The 24,773-nt window shown below is 40.7% G+C and overlaps 1 protein-coding gene across 3 annotated transcripts in view; it reads right to left on the reverse strand.

Annotated features, from left to right (window-relative positions):
- The window catches only part of LOC109032169 (uncharacterized), a 276,458-nt gene that overhangs the window by 116,161 nt on the left and 135,524 nt on the right, over positions 1–24,773 (reverse strand). For all 3 annotated transcript variants that reach the window (XM_072303601.1, XM_072303622.1, XM_072303571.1), the window contains exon 3: positions 5,667–5,745. The gene's annotated coding sequence lies outside the window, so the exon portion shown is untranslated. The remainder of the gene's footprint in view (positions 1–5,666; positions 5,746–24,773) is intronic.

The raw sequence follows: 24,773 nt of genomic DNA on the forward strand, positions 1-24,773 counted from the left end.
GTATTAAAGGAAAATATAAAGTGTGTTTTGTAAATATTAAGGAGGTTCCGTATCAAACTTAATGATTTGCAAAGCACACGAATTTCTACACAATTTCTTATAGCCTTTTATAATCGATGGCAAAAAAGGAACAGCCAGGCGATGAAGTGTAAAGCCCGGCGATAGGAACTCTAGCCCGGCTGCATAACTTTTTATCGCTTCGTATAGCCCGACCGTATGATTTTCTCCGCATTCTACAGCCAGCTATATGATTTTCTGTAGCCTTCTTTAGCCGGCTATAAGAATTCCTGTGGTATTTTGAAACGCAGCTCTTATCGCCAATTTTTACCAGGGAGCTAGGGTCTCATGTCTATGGACACGCCGGTAATTTTGAGGTAGGTCATGGAGCTTTTAAGGCCCAAAAGGCCAGCCAAAATATTAAGTCCAATTATCATACCATGTCACATATCATACCAATTACCATGAACAGTAATTTATTATGACAATTGAATTCTTACCACCCGTCGTTTGTAAAGCACGTATCTCTCTTAATTTTTGCGTGACTTCACTCATTTTACGGAGGAGTACTCATTTCTTAACATTAATTAAACATGATTGGAGTAGCATCTATAAATAATGTAATAAGGACTAATAAAGGAACCTTGATACTCATACTTGTTTTATTTTACTTACATATAGTACATGCAGAGGCGATTAGTGCTTGTTGTTTGTTATTTTGTTCTTTCGTTGTTACTATGTATGCACTAGCCCCAGATGATGAACGCTAGACGTTCGAAAAGCTTCGGCTCTTATCACCTCTGCATGTACTATATGTAAGTAAAATAAAACAAGTACGAGCATCAAGGTTCTTTTATTAGTCCTTATTATATTATCAACATTCATACACAACTTGGTTTGACATTGGAATCTGAAGATGAGCAGTGACGTTTTTAGTGTTAGAAGGTTGGCTTTCCTTTTGGGCCCTGAGAGCTCCATATTTCGACAAGTCCGTGCACTCCCACGGAGAGTGTCCCTGTATAGGTACTCTAGTTTAAGCGCCATGATGTCTTACAAAAATTACGAGCTATGATCCATTAGAAACCCAACTTTGGCCATGTGGAGGTGAGAAATATGGGGTGTGCTCGTTGAAGCTGCATAAGAAGCAATGTAAAAAGGGGGGGGGGGGGGGGTTCCTTTTGAAGAATTGGAAAAGCGGGATATTACATTCTATCAAACAGACCTATGTGCCAACTGAATGCGGGAGTCATGAGCCGCGGACATGGCAAGAGAACTTCGTGGACAGGGCTCATGAGTTAAAGTGCCCCAACGACGATGTCCCCGCCGTCGCGCCCCCGCGCCTACCCTCGTTCGTTGCCGCTGACGTCACTGGCGCTTTATTATTCTCATTCACTCTTACGGCCAGAGAACTAACGAGCACATCCCACATTTCTCACCTCCACATAGGTCTGTTTGGTAGAAATACGTCCGATTAACTTAACTAGTTCGGATTTTACAGCCGTTTGATTCAGGTGTGTTCAAGTGCGTGTTGCGATTTTGAGAAATGCGGGAGTTTTTAGAACAACGGCGTAACATTAAATTTTGTTCTAAGTTGGGTAAAACGTTTTCCGAAACTTTTGCACTGTTAACGAGAGTTTACGGCATTTAAGCGGTCCAGCAGCTGTTGGCAGATGAAAACGCGCTTTTCTTTTTGCGCTTGGGTTAACAACTCGGGAATCCACTTTGCAGAAACTCTACGCATATTCAAATTTTGGGATAAAATTCTCTGAACGGACCCAAAAGAAATATTCAGTTCCTCTGAAAGCTCACGAGTATGGTTAAACGGCCGTCGGTTTGCACTTTTTCGCGAACTTGATTCACGTGAATCTCGTCAGTTGACGTCCTGGGCTTGACTCCATGAACTTCATCTTCCACCGATTCCTGATCGTTTTTAAATCTCTTAAACCATTCGTAACACTGAGTCCGACTTAAACACTATCACCATAAACTCTCGTTAACAGTGCAAAAGTTTCGGAAAACGTTTTACCCAACTTAGAACAAAATTTAATGTTACACCGTTGTTCCAAAAGCTCACGCATTTCTCAAAATCGCAACACGCACTTGAATACACCTGAATCGGCTGTAAAATCCGAACTAGTTAAGATAATTGAAATCCGTAAAAACCAACGTGTTTGTCAGTTTATCAGCGATCAGATAAACCCAAGAAAACGTCGATCCGATCATCCGTTGGCCCACAATGGCCAAAGTTCGGTTTCTAATGGATCATACCTCGTATGTGATTGCTTTTCTCGCCTAACAAGGGTATCCAGCGTGGCGTGGCGTGCTTTGCGATACATCTATTGATCTGCCATTGAAACCTATGAAGAAGGATCGCTAAACAAGGTGTTCACAACGAACATTTTGATAATCGATTCTTCATCACAGCTTCAAATGGGGAGATAACGATAATCGAGCATTCAAGCTTCGCCACTGGTATTAAGGGACCTGACGATGGACATTCTTCGTTTGAAAGCAAACCTTTAGTTATGCCCTGCTTCCGTTTAACTCGAACACTGGGGAAAAAAAAACACATTGGATCTAGAGTCCAGACTCTTAAAAACATCGACAAGTAAAAATACTCTTGATTCAATCGGAGTTTTGCTTAAATCAAGAACAAAGCCTCTTAATTTAAGCGGATTTCCTTTTGATTTAAGCAAAAATCTGATTGAATCAAGAGTATTTTTTCTTATCAATGTTTTCAAGAGTCTGGACTCTAGATCCATTGTTTTTTTTTCCCAGTGAATGATGAAAGATCAGCGGTTCTATTCTAAGTCTTATCGAATATCCGCATCTGGACAGTAGCCTTTTCGGAGTGAAGTTTCAGAGATTATATTCACGAGCGGGCGTCGCGCGGTTCCTGTTGTCATAACTGTGCTTGAAATTAACCGCGGCAAATAAGACATCAGCGACGAATTGTAATAATGTCGAGCGTACGGTGCGGTGAGCGGTGAGCGGTGGAGTGGTGAGTGGTGACACCCGAACGTGGTCTGAAAATGTGAACTCGCGCGGACAGGCGCGAGCGCAAACGCACAGAACGTAATAAGAAGTTATTAAACTAACTGGCGGGCTTGAATTCTATTTGCTTTACGAATTACCGGAGACGAGTCCTGAGTCCTTCAGCCCCGGCAGGACTGCCTTACTTTGATTTTGATTGCCTCCAATGATGCCATATTCTCAAAAATAATCATGTTGGCCAAGTGCAAGTCAAAGAATGAATTGAATCAGTGAGTTCGAAAACACACCAACTCGGAAAAAAAATTGTTCAGAAAGCACCTAAAACTGCGCAGCGGGCGAAGAAGTTAGTTTAAGAAAAACCTTTTTGGTGCCAAAGGACGAGTGCTTAGAGACTTTTTAAAGCACCAAGTTGAAATCGATACACCATGTTTGATGACAGAGAATTAAGCGTTTAAGAATTTCCGAGTTGGTGTGTTTTCGTTTTCACCGACTTTCAGATACTGATTTTTCATAGTCTGCTTGAAAAAATTCAAATTTTTCGACCTAAATAACGCTTGAATATTTACACAAACTTGTTGGTACAAGGTATACTGAACCGAAAAAAGAAAACCGCAAAATCGGATGGTCACCCGTTTCCCTTGAAGTGCCCAAAAATTGGTATTTCCAATGAAATACTTCGATTCTTCCCTTTTCCCGTCGCTGTTTCGAGCACTTCCGATTGCAATTTCGAAATTTCGTTTTGCGTGCAGATGCTTCTATCCATAAGTGTTACTAAACCGTAAAATAGTGAAAATCGGAAAAAAAACCGAGTTGGTGTGTTATCGAACTCACTGATTCAATTATCAAATCAAAAGAATGAATTATCAAAACAAAAAATGCATGATCAAATCACGCTTTGAGAGGCTCCGCCATAACTAGTTTTTATCGCATGCACAAAACACCAGTGAACTACGCCCCCTGCCCACTACGTGGCCCCACGTAAGTCAATCTACATAGAGCAGGTCCATATCCAAAGACCATCTCCTATCGATAGCCGCAAAAATCATGAAAATAGGCCGGACAGATCTTTACAAAGAACTTACACAAGAAATGTACTTTTACATTGTTTAAATGAGGGAATTCACTAATTGACCACCTAGGTCCTGTCTCCAAAATCTGAATACAGGGAGCTCACCAGGGACTATCACCATACACCTGTCCATAGCAGCAAAAATCATAGAAGTGCGGACCCAGTAGAACCGTAGAAGGAACTGTGAGAAAAATTGAACATTTAGGAGGTCTGAGAGTGTATGGTGATGATATAAGCATAAAAATAGGAGATTCTAGTTTTCGATACACGATTTGCGATTTGGAAACTTATCAAACGAGAGGTATTCACACGATTAATCGATTCCAGTCACTCTTCTCACTTGCGCCAAAGTGGATTAGGTGTTTAATTTCCAATTCCAGATTCTTTCTCCGAAAGCGTGGAAATAAAGTCTGTAAACGCGAGAGGGAGGAGGTGGAGGTTCATTCGTTGAAAAAAGTGCAAGGCTACAAACTAAAACTGACTAAACCAACTTATTGGCGGTATTAATAGACTGTACAGAAAACTTCCAGAAAATGCCAACTATAATTTTTTTTTTTGGAAGGTCTTACAACGCTGCGAAATGTCCACTTCCATAAATACTTTTGTCATGAAATGGCGTGGAGGTGTTCCGGTCCCGTTGGCGTCCAATTGGAAATTTTCCGGTTGAATCGCACGGACATCTTTTGCAGAAAGTAAAAACAATTATTTTCACAGACTTGAGTACCTAATATGACGATCCTTAGATAGAAGTCAATTGAACATGGCTACTTCACGAGATGTGGGTCATCTTGCTGTTTTAATACTAAACGCTTAAGGTTATAAATATCACAGATCATTAACAGATATTAACTGTCAAAATAAATGATATTTTCGTTTGTTCCGAGAACTTTCAAACTCGATGACGATAAAGGGAAAGATTTTATGCAAAAAATCTTATTTGATTGAGAGGAGAAGATGTAAGAAAGAAAGATTGCACGAATTGCGCAGGAAAAAATCCGTACTTTTTCTGAGTCTTGTACTAAAAACTTTATGCAAGATCTCTTTTCTAGTGGTCCATGATTTTTATCGAGAGCCTAGTTTTATTTCAATAAAAGTTCCTCTTTATTAAAATAAAACACAGGGTTTCTACTCTTTTACAACTTTCAAATTCCCTATGTGTTTCCCGTATTTTCCCTGATTGATTGCACAAAATAACTCATTCTAACTCATTCGTCACATCATGGGGTGTTACAATATTACACTCCCAAGGTTTTGATAGCTGGCAAGTTAAAAAGCTACCTCTGCTTTTTCAACTTCTTCTCTGACTTCACTGCCACACAATTCTATTTGATAAAGATTGTGTGCATGTGAATGTTTAAATAGATAAACTTTCCATTTGAAAAAGGATAAATTCCAGAGTCAACGTCCAATTCCCTGAAATTCCCAGTCTTTTCCCTCAAAATTCCCTTGTTTTTGCCCGTGCAGTAGAAACCCTGATAATACGTTTTTACAAAAAAGATTGTAACGTTAGTTAAGAACTTCTTTTAAAACATCGAGCTGGAAACATGCGACTTCAAAGAAGAAAAGGCGGAGGCATATACGAGAAAAGGTTATCGAATTTACTTACCTAGAATATATCTTGCATGTGAATGCGTTTGTCCATGTTCGACGTCATGAATGGCGTTTATGACACTGGAGACAGAATCCTGAAACAAGCAAAAATTAATCAGGATTATAATTCAGGACATTTTCAGAAGATTTAATCATTTAAATTTTAAACCTAACACGAACAGTCCAAAATCTCTAATTTTTGTAAAACGACGGAAAATAGATTTCCTACTGCCACGTTTAAAGGAATTCGAAAGAATAGGGTTAAAACATTCCCATATTGAGACATGAAAGATGCATCAAATGATTTTTGAACAAATTAGAATGATTCACGACACACAAGATTTGGTACAATACCTATCACATTACAGTCAATTATTTCTGGTCGGTCTTACGATTTTGTTCGTAAATGAAATTGTATACAAAAAGTGTGTGTATCTGTAACTTATTATACGAAAATTAAATCAATCGGTTTAGTTGAAATATGAGGTCAATAGCTGAAGTTTAGCTTCCGACTCTACGACTTCTGATGTCGCGATCATATGCCGGGTACCCGGCCAACCGATCAGCGAAGCGGGTAATAACAGGCTGAGTGCTAAAACGCAAGATGCGATTCTTAAAATTAACAGTACTCTCTTCGCTAATAGGTGCAGCGTAAAATTAGGATTGTCTCGCCGTGGTTGCGATATCGTGCCTACAGCCTACATGCTACCTGAACTCGAGTGTATAACTTTGCATAAGATAATACGAAGAGCATGAGATGAGATTACAGAGAGGTCATGAATTTAATTTTTTATGGGCAAATTAAGAGTGAGGAAAGTCTTTACGCAGTTAACATCCATGACTACACTTCCAAGACGGTAAATAATCAAGCAACTTAACACGTATATCTTGCCAATCTCTCCACTGATTCAAAACAACAAAATCAATGAATCGGCAATAGACAAAATTATCCTAACCGCATTATGTTTTCCTCAGGTTCCTCGCGTTCCCAAAGAACTTGTTTTATTGTGTATAAAAGAAGTACTAACACAAAGTAACACTAAACACGGACATTTTTGACTGTCTACACAAGTTACCGACACACATTTAAGCAGAAGACGACCTAATGTATCCTGCACAGGGCAAGGCACTTGGGTTGCTAACCTTGCGTTTAAGTCTCTAAGGGACCTTTTATTTATTTATTTTTTAAAAAAAAGTTAGTTTGAGGAAGAATGTATACAAGTTACCGACAAACATTCAGGGTATATTAGAAGTATAAGTAGAGAATGACCTAAATATAATGCATGGGGGAAGGTGTTTGTGTTCGTACCCTTGCGTTAAAGTCTCTAAAGAATCGTTTTTGTTTATGGAGTTAGTATACTGAGGTATGTACGCAAGTTACAAACACACATTCAAGGTATGTCCCGTGTCCATGTATAATCTGAGAATGACCGCCATCTTACATTTCACTTTATTCAGGTAGACCGATCTTGCGTTGGGTTATTGAGCTTAAGATCTGTATTGGAACCGCAGAGGAACTCTGCCGTGCTAAGGAAAGACGCCGTATGAACTTTCAGATGTTGTCAAATTTCATTCGATAATACATCAATCTCCTAATAAACTTATCAATATTTTTCTGCTAATTTGTCGGATAATTTGTTTCGCAATTTCACCTAAAGGTCCTGAAAAACTAAAGGAAAAATATTCATTTCTTTCCTTAAAAACGAACGTTTTATCGAAGGGAATTTGGCGACTCTCGAATGTTCATACGGCGTTCTTCCTTAGCAGAACTGTTATTGCTGATCATAAACTTTTAATGGTCGGTATTCTCACTGCTCTTCATTGATGTCGTGTGTGTGTAATACGGTAGAACACAAGTTCATGATTCACCTGCTGGGTGGGGTTAGTCAGTAGATATAACTTACGAGCTTCTGCGCTTATTGGATTAACACAAAGTATTTGGCATCAGGGTGATAAGACGGATTAAGTTCGAAAATAATGGATTATACAAAAGAAAATGGACCAATCGCCACACTCAGTATTAACTCTTTGTTCTGGCTTTCGTTACCAATGCAAATTTTTTTTACTTCTGATAACGAAATTTTGTCAAAAAGTTACGTTTCTTCACACACACGAACTACCCGCACGGACTCTTTCAGTCACTAAAAACTTCTGATAACATAACTGTTTTGAAAGTATTCTACAGAAAAAAAGAGAGTAAAAATCATATTGGATGGATTCGACGCAAGTTTCAAGTTTTCTGTGCTGAAAGTTGTGCACGAGCGAGTATTGCTGCTAGCGCGAGAGGCCCGTTATAATACGCAGACGATTAGGTGATCTGAGCGATAGAGAGCGTTTAAAACAATTTTTAAAGTTAATCAATCACTCAGTTTCTCCAGTTCCTCCAATCGATATTATCATTTGGATTGCATTTTGCAAAAAAGAACCACTAGCATTGCAATGATGCTAATATTGTGCAACTTCATCTTTTGCAATAAAATTGCGGAAATCGTGAAAAACTATCAAATTTAGATGGTAATTTTTGTCTTAAATTTACAGTTTTTAGCGAGTAAAATGGAAACTATTAATGGATAATCGGGTTTTTCCTCCAAGACAAGAGAAGTTGCACAACCTTAGCAACATTGCAATGCTAGTGGTTCCTTTTTGCAAAATGCAATCCATTTCGTATTCGCCTAATTATATGCAACAATTCGTCTATCAGTCCTGATTCCGGGAGAAGATTTTTCTGTTATACTCCATTTAACATCCTCGCCCCGGCAGCGCCCCCCTGCTGTGAAGGATCAGCTAAAGCCCCCTCAAGAAAGTCACTTTCAGCTTCGATGTAAAATCCCAGGACAAGATTAAAAGTGGGCAGTGGCAACTGATAAGCACCTTCAAATGGACGTATTTCTGTCAAACGGACCTAAGCGCCATAGGGTGGGGAAGGCAGAGGGGGGCTTGGATTGGCGGCGGAACCGGGCGTCGGGCTCATTCCGTCCTATACTCGCAATGCTTTTTCATGGCGCTTAGTTCCGTTTGACAGAACGCGCTATCCGGCATTCTAATTTCCTCAAAAGGAACTCAAATTGGCGCTTAGTTCCGTTTGACAGAAATACGTCCAAAAGAACAAAAGAACCAACACCCGGCTTAAAAGCAAAACATATGACATCCGTCAGCAATAGTGCGTAGAAACGTACACGAGCAATTAAAAATATGTTTCTACCGAGTTTTAACCAAATTCAAATCGGGACGATAAAATCTACCTTGTCACGACAAACATTTTCTGGTTGAAATGACGGAATTTTTCTAGTTCGAAGCAAAATCTTCACGATAGAATATTTTAAAAGGCTGAGGGAATCAATGTAAATGGATGAGCTCAATCGCATTGTAACGTTTCCAATTTTTTTTCCCCCAGAATTTTGCTTAAGTAAAACGGAACTACTACAAATATTTACTTGTAAGTATTTACATGATTTAAAACTAAAACTGAAAGCGTCGCATTAAAAGAGCAACTTTAGATAATGCAATGAGTATTTTCCAAATTTTTCCTGACATTTTTATCATTAACGGGAGTTTTCTTTACATCGCAAATGTATGAACATTTGTAGCCAAATCACGAATAAAACAAATCCATAACAATTTCCAAAGCAAATTTGTAACCGTTTTTAAGGACACGAATAAAGAGTTCAAATGAGAAATCGAAGCGTTGTAATATGTTGGCAAGGGGATGACCATTCTTTTCTACATTATTTTGAACCTCGATTTTTCTTTGGTGGTTACTTTGGGCAGTTCAAGAGCATTCCGAGATTGTTTAGGGTTCCGGCCCTCTGAGTCAAAACCTCCTCCCTACAACTTTCGCCCCTTACACCCCCCCCCCCCCACTAATTTTCGTGATGAATAAGTGCCAGTGAATGCGCCTTGCTTCAATGGCTGCCCAGCCACGATTCTGCTTGCAGTGCTCGGAAAGAGCACCGTACGAACCTTTGTACGTTGCCAAATTTCCTTCGACACAACACAAATTTTCTGGAAAAAATTTGTAAATATTTTCTGTCCAAATTTTCAAAGTGTTTTTTCCCGGTGTAATCTGAAAAAGTCAAGTAGAGATATACGTCTCACACATTTATTTCACAAAATCATATTTTAAGAGGGGGAATATGGCAACGTGCGAATGTTGATACGGCGTTTTTCCTGAGCACGGGAGCATTAACATTAACAACTGCTTATACTTTCGGTGTTACCCCGCTGGCAGGCGTGATGATGGATGCTGGCTGCGCGTGTCGAATAACGTTTGAGCTTGGTCACCCTCGCCCGGCAAAAAGCTTCTCTGCCGTGTTGAGGAAAAACGCCGTATGAACTTACGGATGTTGCCACATTTCCCCCGATGAAAAATTAATTCAAAGGAGATTTATGAATATTTCTCCTCGGAATTGCTCAGCTAGTGAGCATTAAATTGCGAATAAAATTCGCTGAGCAATTGGTAGAAAAATATAATCAAGTTTCCCTGAAAATTCGCGTTTTATCGGAGACAATTTGGCAACACCTGAGGGCTCATAGAGCGTTTTTCCTCAGTGTGCGATTCACACGGAGACGGGGACCGGGAGCTGGAGTGTTACACAAGCTCGAATTATAACACAATAGAACAGCTTCCTGCTCCCAAATTTGACTCCGCGTTGCGGCTCGTAATTAAAACAACTGGAACTGGTGCACACCAACTTCACCGCACGCTTCGCATTCGAGATTCGAGCCTATGCAGTGTTATAAACCCCAGAATGTTTAGAGAGGCGCCAGTCGGAGTCAGCTCTGCCGTGCTACGGTGAAACGCCGTATGAGGATTCGAACGTCGCGAAATTTTCTCTCAGAAAATATTTCTTATCGAGGAAAGACATGAATATTTTTCCTTTAAATTTTCAGACACTTTGCAACAAATTTTCAACACAATTCTGAAGAAAATGGGGAACAAATATACTGAGTTAAGCAGAAAGGAACCAACCCAAATATTGGAAAAAATTGAGTTGTGAGTGGTTTTGAACTCAACCACCACTCTACTATCGATCGCCAAAAATCCGAAGTGTTTGTTGGAGCAAATTTTGCAGAAATTGGACTTGAAGTTTATCTTTTACACTGAGTCTTATGCAGGAGCTAAACTTCAAACCTCTTTTTATCGGTTCGATCCCGATGCGGCTTGGTTCCTTTCTGTTTAACTCCGTCCAAATATTTATGAATTTTCCCGAATATTCGTGATTTGTCAAAGAAAATTTGGCAACGATTTAAAGATTCATACGACATTCTTCTTTGGGATGGCAGTGTTGCTGTGGCACCAGCCATCACTGGTCCAGAAGTCCAAAATATGTTTTGATTATTCGTCTGAGGTAGATCACAAACTGTAAGACTTTCCAAAAGTAATGAATCCTGCCTCCAAAAAAAATTGTAGTTAAACAATTTCAATGAATCACTAGACAGTGTGAGAATTTAAACATTTTGATACATGCACTGGAAAAAAAACACATTGGATCTACAGTCCTGACTCTTGAAAACATCGACAAGGAAAAGGACCCTTGATTCAATCAGATTTAAGCTTAAATCTGATTGAATCAAGAGTATTTTTTCTTGTCGATGTTTTTAAGAGTCTGGACTGTAAATCCAATGTGTTTTCTTTTCAGTGTGTTTTTTGACACGGATTTTACATCAAGTACCATTCGCACAACGAAAATTGCTGAAATTCACCACTCACTGAGATATGAACGGTTTTAGTTTACATTCGATTCTGAGAATTTGAATTCTCCGCTCAGAAGAAAAGCAGTGGTCTACTTCGGCGAAAATCGCGCAATATAACGGGTTTGGCAGGCTTCTTGGACGATCATATCTGAGTCAAGTGTCACTTTTGACCTGTTACTCAATGCTGGCTTCAGTCCAGAGCAGTGAGCACAAGGTCTTGCTAGGATTTTTGGCGACCAATGCAGGTGCAGTGACCCCATCACACGTTGTGTTGAGAATCATGATTGCGGCCAAATCGCCAGCAGGGTGTGGAGGCCGCCGCCGTCTCAGATAGTGTGCTAACATGACACCATGTTTCAATTGCACTTGGTTTATTCCAACTCTCCGGTCTGATTTTTCGCAACTGGCGGCAAGGAATCTTCTCCGAAGAGATTTGCCCGATTTCGCATTTCCTCGTATCGCAAGGAAAAATAATGTATTTCGGTACCGCCATGAGAAGCCAAAATATGCTAACATCCGCGTCACCAGTTTTAGAGGATTCCAGAAATATTTACCTACTTTTCGTCTCTTTTGTCCACCCAGACTCTCAAGTCGAACAGAGTTTTATTTCTTCCGTATCCGTAGTTAACTGCATACGCAATATTGCAAGAGCAATATCAGTGGCGTGGCGTGAATGATCGATTATCGATATTTCTCCACTTGAAGCTATGTTAAAGAGTAGATTATCAAGGTGTTCGCTGCAAACACGTTGTTTATCGATCTTTTGCCATAGGTTTGGATGGCAAATCAATCGATATATCGTAAAGCACGCCACGCCTCTGAGTACCGTGCAGGAAAGGTACCATCGCATTGGGCCATTGGGCATTGGGCAACCGTTGGGCATTTTTCAACACGGCGGCTCATGGGCGAATCGCGCGGGCTGCGAGTGGTTTTCGGGATTTATTCATTCAAATCAATCATTATTTCCGCGAATTTGGCAAATTGTGCTCACCGAAGTCAAAAGGAATTAAAAAATGTACAACACTCCCGGTTTTTATGAAATAAATTTTATACCTGTATTTTCTGAGCTAGGACCGGAGCCGAGACCCCGCGCATACGGCATCGCCAGTCGCCGCACACTAGTCTCAGGGGTACTGGACAAGACAGCCTCATGAAGTGACTTGATCGGCGCTCCAGAACATTGCGACTCTATTGTACTCGATGACTCCAGTATGCCGCTAAATTGGATGTTGTTGAGCACTGCGCGGCGAGGCGCGACTACTCGAGCGCGTCACGCGTGTTCGGGCGACATGGACGAGGCAAACGCGACGGGAGCGCTGCCCCGAAACCAATGGCAGCGGCTCGACCAATGGCGTGGGTGGTGCCGTGTCCGTGGGCCCCCCCGGGGGAGGGGGCAGGGGGCACGGCAGCCCCGCCAATTCCACGGAATTACTTTCCGAATTTGGCTAACTGGACTTGCTATTGTGGCCCGCCGACGCCAAACTATCCGGTCGGTCTCACCCAGCGGGGCGATTATTGAAACTGATAGACAAAGCGATAGACAAAGATGACATAGGAAGTATAAAGCAATTCTATTGGTTGAAATGGGTGGTTCTCATCGACTAAGGGGGAAAATGATAGACTAACTGTCGGGTTTCTCGTAGGTTGCCGTTACTTAGTCGATTACCTACCTCCTTTGTCCATTGCAACAACCCGTTTCCACCAATAGGATCCCTCCAAATCCCTTTTGTCGTCTTTGTCTATCGCTTTATCTATCAGATTCAATAATCGGTCCGCAGGTTACGGAAACGACCGCAACGCTCCCGTGCTACGGAAGAACGCCGTATGAACCTTCAGACGTTGCCAAGTTTGCTTCGATTCGATACGAATTTACTGGCAAAGTTCATTATATTTAGAGTCCCTTTACATCGAGAGTCAAGACAACACCCCCTCATGGAGTCACAAACGGGAATAAAGATTACACAGATTGAACGTTTTTCGTAATCTTTGATCGACCCATTCTCAAATTCCTTTCTCCGTTCCTTCTTTCATTCCGTTTGTTCCTTGCCGAACCCGTAATTCCCTGGTCCATTCCAGATAATAATCTTTGCAATCGGTGAAAATGTAATCTTTATTCCCGTTTGTGGCACTGCAAAGGCCTAAAATACGGGAACCAATCAGAAATGGATTCACATTGTCTTGACTCTCAGTATAAAGGGACTCTAATTATATTTTTCTTCTGATTGTTCAGACAATTGTGTCCGCACTTTCATCTAAAACACCTGAAAATTTCCAGGGAAAGAAAATGCATTCCTTTCCTCAAAAATACGCGTTTTATCCAAGGAAATTTCGCAACTCTCGAAGGTTCATACGGCGTTCTTCCTAAGCACGGCAGAACGCCCGTCGAGTTCCAGATGTGGACCAGGCCCCAGCTTTAGTTCATTGCGATCCTCCTCAAATCGGGTGCACATAACCTTGGAATTCGCGGGCTCAGCTCAGCCAATCAGAGAGCTTATGGTCAACTCATCCTTACAGTCCCATTACACGGAGAGTTACGACCTACGGAATCCATTTCTGATTAGCTCCCGTATTTAAGGCCTCCACAATGTCACAAAAACGGAAATAAAGATTACATTTTCACCGATTGGAAGGAGTTTTAACTGAGATGGACCTAGAAATCGGGGCTTATCAGGGAACAACCGGACTGAGAGAGGGGAGGAATCCAGGAACGAGTTGATCAAAGATAACGAATAATTTTCAACTGTGAGCTATTTATTTTCGTTTATGACATCCATGAGCCGATTTTTCTTAACTGTTCCTGCAAAGGGAGTCGCTTCACCGTTTCATGTCAGCTCGGATCGGCAGTAGCACATGCAACGCTAATTGATAAAATCCGACTCCTGCATCGGGAAAGAGGAGTATCGATGAGGGCCGTTTCTGTTCCCTCTGTGTATACTCTACTGGTTTTTTGCTCATTGAAGGTCTATATTTATCGGAATGTAATGGTCTGGTCATTTTCGGACTCTTTCCGGGCCTAATACTGGCTTACACTTGAGTTGGAAGTCCGATTTTGGCGATAAATGCAGATTTCGCGGATTTACAGTCGAATGCTGGAATCATGAAATCATGAAAAAACGTCCAAAAACTTTGAAAACGAAACAGTCTCCACGCGGTGGAAGAAGAAATTCCCGGTTTCTAGAACAGATTCCATGATTTTTCCTTAAACTTTACATTCTCTGATGGATTCTGGGTTCCTGGTTCTAGACACAATGATTAAGATTTTGCATACGATGACTTTCGGCACGAACGTTCCTCAACAGAATGTCTAGTTTTTCTTCATTATAGGAAATCCTGAAGAAATCCCGATTTTCCCTGATTTTTGACTGCTAAATCCTGATTTCTTGATTTTTCCAAATCTTGATTGAATCCTGATTTTTTGCGGGGAAAAAATAGCTCGATAAGGAATTCGAACGAACGGCCGACTTTCCTCAAATCCTGATGATTTTACGACCGAGTTTTCCTCAAATCCTGATGAAGTCTGGATTAAATCCTGATTGACCACAAATCCTGATAGAATCGGGAAAATCCTGATGCTAGACACCCTGCTCGATGACTAGCCAATGGACTGAAAGTTCGATTGTTCCAAAATAACAGAGTGGCCACAGAATTCGGATAATGAAATTTCCTGACACTTCCCTGACTTCCCTGACACATTTTGGTGAAATTCCCCGTCAATTGAAGATATGGCAAATGGCTAAGATGACATAATTGAAAATATTTTTTACGAAAAATTTGTAGTTCGAAACCTTAATACCATTTTAGAAAGCAAATAAGGAGGATTTAACAATTTTCTCCGACATTTTCGTCATTTTCCCAGTTTTCCCTGACTTTTTAAAGTTCCCTGACATTTCCCGGTTTTCCCTGGCTGTGACGACCCTGAAAATAATTTTCCTGGGGGTTAAAATTTGGAAGACGAAAATGGAACCCAGGATGCGTGTGCAAAGGCAGAAGATGGACCTCGAGCCTCGGCTTCTCCGACTGCCTGGCTCTTATCAGAGTCCCTTTATACTGAGAGTCAAGACAATTCGGCTCATGGATGTCACAAACGGGAATAAAGATTACAGAAATTGAACGTTTTTCGTAATCTTTGATCGGCCCATTCTCAAATGCCTTTCTCCGTTCCTCCTCTCATTCCGTTTGTTCCTTGCCGAACCCGTAATTCCCTGGTCCATTCCAGATTATAATCTTTGCAATCGGTGAAAATGTAATCTTTATTCCCGTTTGTGACACTGTGGAGGCCTAAAATACGGGAACCAATCAGAAATGGATTCAAATTGTCTTGACTCTAAGTATAAAGGGACTCTAGCACTTATCTATCACGTGGATCGCTTCAGTGCATCGGGCGCAGCGTCGGGCATGGCGTCGCGTCGCGTCGCGAGGCTCGAGTGTCACGGGTAGCGCGCGAGCGAGCGGCGCGGCGCGCGGCGTGGGGAATGCACGCGAGCGCGAGGACGCTCCACGGAATGCGTAACACTTGCGATTCCCACGGCTCGCGCTCCCGGCTTCGTCCACCACCATTCATTCAAAGCGGCCCCGAAATCTTGGCTTCTCCGAAGGAATAGACGCTACTCGTCGTGACGTCACCTTCCAGGGATTCTCCGTTACATCGCATAGCATCCAAACAATAACAATGACTCAATCTCTCTCCTAGTGATAATAATGGACCACTAGATAAGGTACGAATTTCGGCATTCTGATACATGTTTCTTAACTACAATTTCACGTAGAATACACGATAGCACAGCAAAAATTACCGAAATCAATTACTTACGAAGATATTAAATGAATCTTGATACGTGAATTCAAACCACCCTCTCATGAAAACTCAATGCTCTACGTGATTCACATCGCGCGCTAAACGTTATCATGACAGTCTCTGCGATATAAAAATCTGGCAACCTCAATCTTGACGCTTTGGCTCAGCTGCAGCGAATTGCTTATAGTGTGAACAACACATGGTGGGATATGAACATTACTCGATTGAGAAGCTTGTTGAAACCGCTGTGGTGCGCGATTTGACTCACGTAGAGCTTTGAGTTTCTTGTCAGCGGGCAGTTCAAATTCCTCGTATCCAATGTGAAATAAAAACGTTAATATCTTCGTTTGGAGTTTGTTTCATCAGTTTTCGTTGCGCGAATCGTTTTCTACGTGAAATTTTGGTTAAGAAACATGTGTCAGAATGCTTAAATTCGTACCTTGTCTAGTGGTCCATTATTCGATACAAATCGCTTTTCTGTTAGGTAACACTGATACTTGAATCAGTGAGTTCGAAAACACACCAACTCGGGTTTTTTTCCGATTTTCCACTTTTTTACGGTTTAGTGACACTTATGAATAGAAGCATCTGCACGCAAAAAGGAATTTTCGGATTGCGATCGGAAGTGCTCGAAACAGCGACGGGAAGAGGGAAAAATCCAAGTATTTCATTGGAAATGCCAATTTTTGGCCATTTCAAGGGAACCGGGTGACCGTCCGATTTTGCGGTTTTCTTTTTTCGGTTCAGTATACCTTGTACCAACAAGTTATATAAATATTCAAGCGTTATTCAAGTCGAAAAATATACATTTTTCAGGGCAGACTATGAAAACTCAGTATCTGAAAGTCGGTGAGAACGAAAACACACCAACTCGGAAATTTTTATACGCTTAATTCTCTGTCATCAAACATGGTGTATCGATTTCAACTTGGTGCTTAACAAAGTCTCTAGTACTTGTCCTTGGCACCAAAAAGGTTTTTCTAAAACTAACTTCTTCGCCCGCTGCGCGGTTTTAGGTGTTTCCTGAGCAATTTTTTTTTCCGAGTTGGTGTGTTTTCGAACTCACTGATTCACTTATATCTCAACGAACCATAGTTTTTGATAATGGGTTACTAAACTTTGTGTTTATAAGAGCTCAGCCGATATGGAGCGCTTATCGATTTCAACCTGCCTGTAGAATTCTACATAGGTTGTCCCAAAAGTACTGCACGTTTTTTTCTTATTGACGAACGGTAGTAGATATCAAAATGCGGTTTGTGTAGTCTTAAAGACCGGCCAATTACCGATAAAACAAGACAAATTCGAGCTCTCTAAGTCAAAAAATGACCAAGTTACAGCGTTTTGAAAATGACTTGTAGAGGGGACCCCTACGGGATTTTCAGCTTCTTTTCTGGAAAAAAAAATAAAGAATTAAGGATTCAAGTGGTTTTATTAAATCAATTTTGCAGAATCTTACCAAGATTACTAGCATTTACTCTTCTTCACTGGATGACTGGACACTAGTTTCTTCTCAAAATACCCTCCACCACTTGCCACACAGCGCCGCAACCGTTTTTCCCAATTCTTCAAAGTTGGTTTTTTCGAATTCTTCTTGCCTAATGTTCTTTAAGAAAGTTTCAACAGCTCTTTTCATCTCGTTGATGGAGTTAAACTTCCTGCCTCTTAAGCCCTTTTTCAACGTAGGGAATAACCAAAAATCGCAGGGTGCAAGGTCCGGGCTGATATCATGTTACCAACTTCATTCGATCGCGACGATTTCTCTGTAGAATTTTTGATCAATCAAATCTTTGTTTTTTCCAGAAAAGAAGCTAAAAATCCTGAAGGGGTCACCTCTACAAGTCATTTTCAAAACACTGTAACTTGGTCATTTTTTGACTTAGAGAGCTCAGATTTGTCTTGTTTTATTGGTAATTGCTTGGTCTTTAAGACTACACAAACCGCATTTTGATATCTGCTACCGTTTGTCCAAAAAAAAAAAACAATCAACTCTTTGTTTTTTTTCCAGAAAAGAAGCTGAAAATCCCGTAGGGGTCCCCTCTACAAGTCATTTTCAAAACGCTGTAACTTGGTCATTTTTTGACTTAGAGAGCTCGGATTTGTCTTGTTTTACCGGTAATTGGCCGGTCTTTAAGACTACACAAACCGCATTTTGATATCTACTACCGTTCGTCAAAAAGAAAAAAACGTGCAGTACTTTTGGGACAACCTATGTAATTTAATACTAGCGGCAATGTTATCAAATGGCGCACCAGTTCATTCGGAGCTCACCGGACAGGGGCCTCAAATAATCAAAATAGATTGATTCTTGATACATTTCTTTAATGCTTCTGATATCGATGCACGGAGGAAAATAATCATTTCCTATAATTTATTGGTTTAACGGTAGGGTAGTTTTCTCAAAATTGATTCCTGACCATTTCATTCAGCGAATGGACCACTAGACAAGGTACGAACTTCAGCATTCTGATACATGTTTCTTAACCAAAATTTCACGTAGAACACGATTCGCACAACAAAAATTACCGAAATCAACTCCTTACGAAGATATTTAATGATTCTTGATGCGTGAATTCAAACCACCCGCTCATGAAAACTCAATGCTATACGTGATTCACATCACGCCCTGAACGTTATTATGACAGTCTCTGCGATATAAAAATCTGGCAACCTCAATCTTGACGCTTTGGCTCAGTTATAGCAAATTGCTTATAATTTGAACAACACATAGTGGGAAATGAACGTTTGCTCGATTGAGAGGCTCGCTGAAACCGTTGTGGTGCGCAATTTGATTCACGTAGAGCTTTGAGTTTCTTGTGAGCGGGCCTTTCAAATTCCTCGTAACCAATGTGCAATAAAAACGTTAATATCTTCCTTAGAAGTTGATTTCAGTAATTTTCGTTGCGCGAATCGTGTTTCGCGTAAAATTCTAGTTAGGAAACATGTATTAGAATGCTTAAATTCGTACCTTGTCTAGTGGTCTATTCTTTCCTCATCGGTGCTCATATTCCTCGAAGAACTGAAAAACGCGCCTACATGGGAAATGTTGTCATGGTAATGCCGTCAAAGCAAAAATTAATCCATCTCATATCAGATGAGCTCTACTTAAATTTTTTCATAACCGCCGATGCGCAATCAATTGAATCGACGTATGCGAAAACATCCGTTGTCCAATACAGGGTTTCATAATAGAGAATTTGCAAGTGTCTGAAATTTTGAAACTTTCATCTTTGAAATGATACTGCTAGGAAAACTGTGTACGAGGATATCCTTAGTTTGTAAATTGGACAGTTATTGGAGGAAATTTGACAAAATAACCTAATTTTCCAAAATTGGCATGTACTACCGCGGTGGATGACGTCATAAATCGAGTTATTTCCAAGGCGCGATAGCTCGTTTAATATTCAACATAGAAAGTTGCTGTTTGGACGGATCTTCTTATTCTTAGTTGATCTGCAAGAATCAAGCATCAAAACACGATTCTGTGACCAGCGCAACTGACCCATTGCAAGTCAAAATTCATTCAAGATTTTGTGACCCAATGTTCGACCGACTACCAAAGCGTTCTCTAAAGTGCTTAAGATCCCCCGTGTTATTGAGCTCTACATGTTCAAACATAAACTGATCCTAGAACGTCAAGAACAGGAGCTGACATTTATCTGGCGGGAGGGCCGACTCGGTTCAATGTTCGGATCATTGCCACCGTGGAATCTCTGAGGAGCCCCTTGTATTTTCCGAAGAGCCTGCGCTGCGTAGCTCAGAAGTTAGAGTCGGGTAGTCAATCCGATTGATGAACCGTTACGCACTCTCTCCGACGAAATGCCGGGTAATACGGTAAAAATACGGGTTGAGCGCCCGGATTAACTCAGGCTCGTGAGGAGGAGAGTCTGGACACCCGAGAGTCAAACAGTCGAGAGTAAAGAGTTAGGGTGGACAGTGCCCTGAAATAACCCGGCATAGCATGCAGCGATGAGACTGGTAAGGAAAAACGCCGTATGAACATTCAAGAGATGCCAAATTCACTCCGGTAAAATTTTTATTTTTGAGGAGCGTTATGAATATTCTTTCTTAAAATCTTCAGATATTTCCGGGAAAAAAATTATCCCAGTCCCAACTATACTCCTGGCTGATTTTTGGCGCCACATACAAGAGTGGTTGCACTAAACAGAGGTATAATGTGGTTGATCCAATCACACTCCCGGCAGACTCAACCGTATCTTTGACTGGCCGATTACTCTTTAACTTGGCGACAAAATCAGCCAGGAATATAGTTGGGATCGTGAATACTTTTTTTCCATGATAACTCAGATCTGATTTGGGATAAAATTTAATGAAAAATTGGTGGGGAAATTTTCTCAGGTTTCCCGGAGAATTTGGCAACGTCTGAGGGCTCGTACGGTGGTCTTCCTTGCCAAGGCAGGTCTGGTGAGCAATTTTGTTGCGTTTCGTCTTCATTTTGGTTTGCGGAGAAAAACGATACCCAGTCACCGGCCGCAGCCCAAAATTTTTAGAGGGACACACTAAAAGGGTGAGGAGTGAAATTCTTGCATGCGACAGAGATTTGCAATTTAACTACTTCCATCTGTCGTAAAATTTCGCGGGAAACACGATAGTGCCACTGGTTTTCTTTGATACGAACTACGAAGCTCAGAAGAAGCTCTCAAAGTTGAGGCCACACCTAATGGATGCGCGATTTCCTCCACTACGGCCTCAACTGTATGAGCTTTTGGACGCTTCTGAATTACCAGATGCGCTGGGGAGACTTTTTTTTCATGGTTCTCTTTTGACGGAAAAAGTATGGGCAACTATATTACATCCTGCTGCCACTGAGAGAAACGCCTTGTTTTGAGCTTGGGAATTAGTTTTACAGAAAACCAGTGGCACCATCGTTTTTCTCGCGAGATTCTACATTAAATAATTCATGAATCATTATTAAATAGAGCTCTCTTTAACAATACAGCACGTGTTATTTTATTTCATCAAAATTTCACCCACACCACGTTTCATATTTGATCACGAAAATTCACCGGTTTGTTACAGCGTGAAATGTTTGAAAAACTACTTTTGTTGAATGTCACTTTGGTGGTAACTAAAAGTTCAGTCCCATTGGCAGTGCGCTGCAGTGCTCCGGGAATCGAGATAACTGGTCAAAAGTGTAACATTGCAACCACGAGAAAAAAAGTTGGTAGAACCTGGAATCCCTAATGAGCATTGTGGTAGCAGATTTGTTACTATCCATTATCAGATAGTTACAAATTTTATGAGAAAAGTTTCCATCACTTAAGAGTCTAGTCACCCAGGATTACTGCCGTGCTAAGGAGGAACGCCGTATGAACATGCGAGAGTTGCCAAATTTCCCCGAATAAAATATGTATTTTTGAGTTTTGTTCTTTATATTTTTCCTTGAGATTTCCAGATATTTTAGATTAAATTGTGTACAAAATATTCTAAAAAAATTGAAGAAAAATATCGAACAGTTTCCTTGGAAAGTCGTATTTTATCGGAGTAAATTTGGCAACGCTTGAAGGCTCATACGGCGTTTTTCCTTAGCACGGCAGATTAGTCGGTGGCTCGATGAATGGTTTACGTTTGACAACACTGCGAGGAATGAGGACAGGTTTACATATACAGATTATACAAATCGGTTTGACGCCCCACGCTGGACCGAGTCAATAGGAGAAGTCGGACAAGATTTGGAAACTTTAAACGCTTATAACTCCGTTTATACAAAACTTTGAGGTTCTAAAAGTTTGGTTTCCTCGTGAAGTTTTCTTCTAGAAGCACTCTTGGAAGTTTAAATGTGACGAAATAAACATCAAAATTTGCGGTTTTAGTCAAAAATGTCATCTCCGACCTCTCCGATTGACTCTGTCCACTGTGCGTCCGTTGCCCTGCGGAAGCAGGACCGGTGCATTTTCGGTTTTCTCCGTACATTCCACATTTTGGACCTGGATGCACCGAAAACGTAGGACCAGGTCAAGCTGAGAGAGGATTGACTGCGTCTCACCAATCATAGACCATCTCCCACGCACACACAACTTGGAACTTCCTTCTACAAGCTCTACGAGTCGGCTGACCTGCGACCTCATAAAACCACGCGGGAACAACTTGTCCGGTGGTTTTGGTACCTGCTTGCATATCCACTTCCGTAAGAGATGTTAATGTTCATCACCGAACGGCAAAATGAGGACACTGAAGATTAGAGTCCGCCGAGAAAAAGATTGTGTTTCCTGTTCGTCGATTGCTGTAGAATATGAGACGGATCTCGGCACTGAAAAGGTATATTTAAAACCCTTTGAGTTTATATGAAATGAAAAAAGTTGGGTTTCGCGATTTACGGATGGAAACTACCGCAAACTTTCATGGGACCGTCAATGATTACTTAAGACAGCAACATTATTACCGAGAATAATTCTGAATTAATACTTGAGATATTGATGTAATGTCCATGACAGATATCTCTGTGATACTGCTAAGCAATAAAACGGGAATTGATACTTGAGATATTAGTATACTGCCGAGTATTTCTGACAGATATCACCATAGTGGTGCTAGGCAATAAGTACAGGAGCTTTGGATCAAATTTTTCTCCACAAATCGTGTTCTGAGAACACTATTTGGATTGCATTTGCAAAAAGGAACCACTAGTATTGCAATGTTGCTAGGATTGTGCAACTTCTTTTGTCTTGGAGGAAAAACCCGATTATCCATTAATAGTTTCTATTTTACTCGCTAAAAACTGTAAATTTAAAACAAAAATTACCATCTAAATTTCATAGTTTTTCACGATTTCCGCAATTTTACTGCAAAAGATGAAGTTGCACAATCTTAGCATCATTGCAATGCTAGTGGTTCCTTTTTGCAAAATGCAATCGATTTTAGATACAATCATCTAAAATTCCGAGGAAGCGAATTGTATAACCATCGCAAATGAACGAACAAACGTCCTGCAGCATCACCATAAAGTCAAGAATTTGCAGTGCTATTGAGCAGAAAAGTATTTGCCTGTTTTTACGACTTTTACATTGGCATTACGTTTATACATTTACTGACCTTGGTAAACCTAAACACGGAACTTTTAAACTGGACCGAGTTCATCAGAAAGGAACCAACCCATATTAGGTTGAAACTGAAAAAAAAAAGGGTTTGAAGTTTCATTCCTGCATGCGTAAGGCTCAATGTAGAAAGTATACTTTAACCACTCTTTTCACAAACTAATTTCTTTTCTTACGACTTTCAAACTTTGGCAGAATAAGATAAACGACTAGCGGAACTCGAAAACATTCTTAACTCAATTTTTTCGAAAATGTGGGTTGGTTCCTTTCTGATAAACTCGGTCCAACTGTTCATTCCAAATAACCGAATTTTTCAGTCCTAAGGACCGAGCTTCAATTAAGATGACCGATATCTTTCACAAAGAATATGAATCTTTGTATGGGTAAAACAAATTCCGGGTAAGTATCTGAACTAAAAAAAAAAACTAAAATGTGCGTCTCCCTGACTGATGAAAGCAAGGAGGAAGAAACCAAGGGTGTCACTATCGCGGTGGATGACGTCAAAAACTCGACTTTTCAAAAGAGCGATATCTCTGTCAATATTCCCTGGTAAAAATTGGCAGTAGAATGTGTGCTCCAAAATACTATAGACCTAAAGCCGGCTGTAAGATTTCCAATAGCTTCTGTAGCCGGCTGTACAATTTCTTACAGCCTTTTATAGCCGATGGCGATTAAGCAACAGCCAGACGATAAAGTTTATGCTAAACGTTACTAAATACGGATACTAGGACTTAGTTAGTTTTTGGACTATCGCTCTCTTTTTGTGCCGTAGTATCTTGATTTATTTTGCGAGGAAAGCTCCGTACTTTTGAAGGATGCCTGTCATTCTTAATATGTTGGAGAGCCTTTAATTTCTTATGATACTGTGCAATACCTCTGGTGTGAAACGGTTGCTTCAGACGCCGTGGCACGCTGCGGCGCGGCGGGCGGGCAGAGAGCGCGAAAGGCGCATTGGCGCCTACAAACCTAACAGGAATACTTCACGCATTGCGCAATGCGTGAAGTATCCCTGTTGGGTTTGTAGGCGCCAGTGCGTCGCCGCTCCGCTTTGCGTTAGGCTCTAATATTTAATCTCGCGGAGTCAGCGTTTTTCAACTCATGATTTTGAAATATTTGCACACTCTGTATGGACTATTCTCATTTTAATTGATGAAAAAAAAAATATGTTTTGAAGGAAAATATAATGTGTGTTTTGTAAATATAAAGGTAGTTCCGCATCAAACTTAATGATTTCCAAAGCACACGAATTTCTAAACAATTTCTTATAGCCTTTTACAGCCAATGGCGATAAAGTGTAAAGCCCGGCGATAGGAACTACAGCCCGACTGTATACTTTTTTATAGCTTCGTATAACCCGGCTATATGATTTGCTCCGCTTTCTACAGCCAGCTATATGATTTTCAATAGCCTTCTTTAGTCAGCTATAAGAACTCCTATTGTATTTTGAAACGCAGCTCCTACCGCCAATTTTTACCAGGGTTGAACGTAGAAAGTTACTCTTTGGACAGGTTTTATTATAATTAGCTAATTCAGGGTTGCCAGCCAAATTATTTTTTTCCATTCCCTGACTTTCAATATTTTT

Source organism: Bemisia tabaci, chromosome 1 (genome assembly GCF_918797505.1).
Source record: "Bemisia tabaci chromosome 1, PGI_BMITA_v3".
Classification (NCBI taxonomy): domain Eukaryota; kingdom Metazoa; phylum Arthropoda; class Insecta; order Hemiptera; family Aleyrodidae; genus Bemisia; species Bemisia tabaci.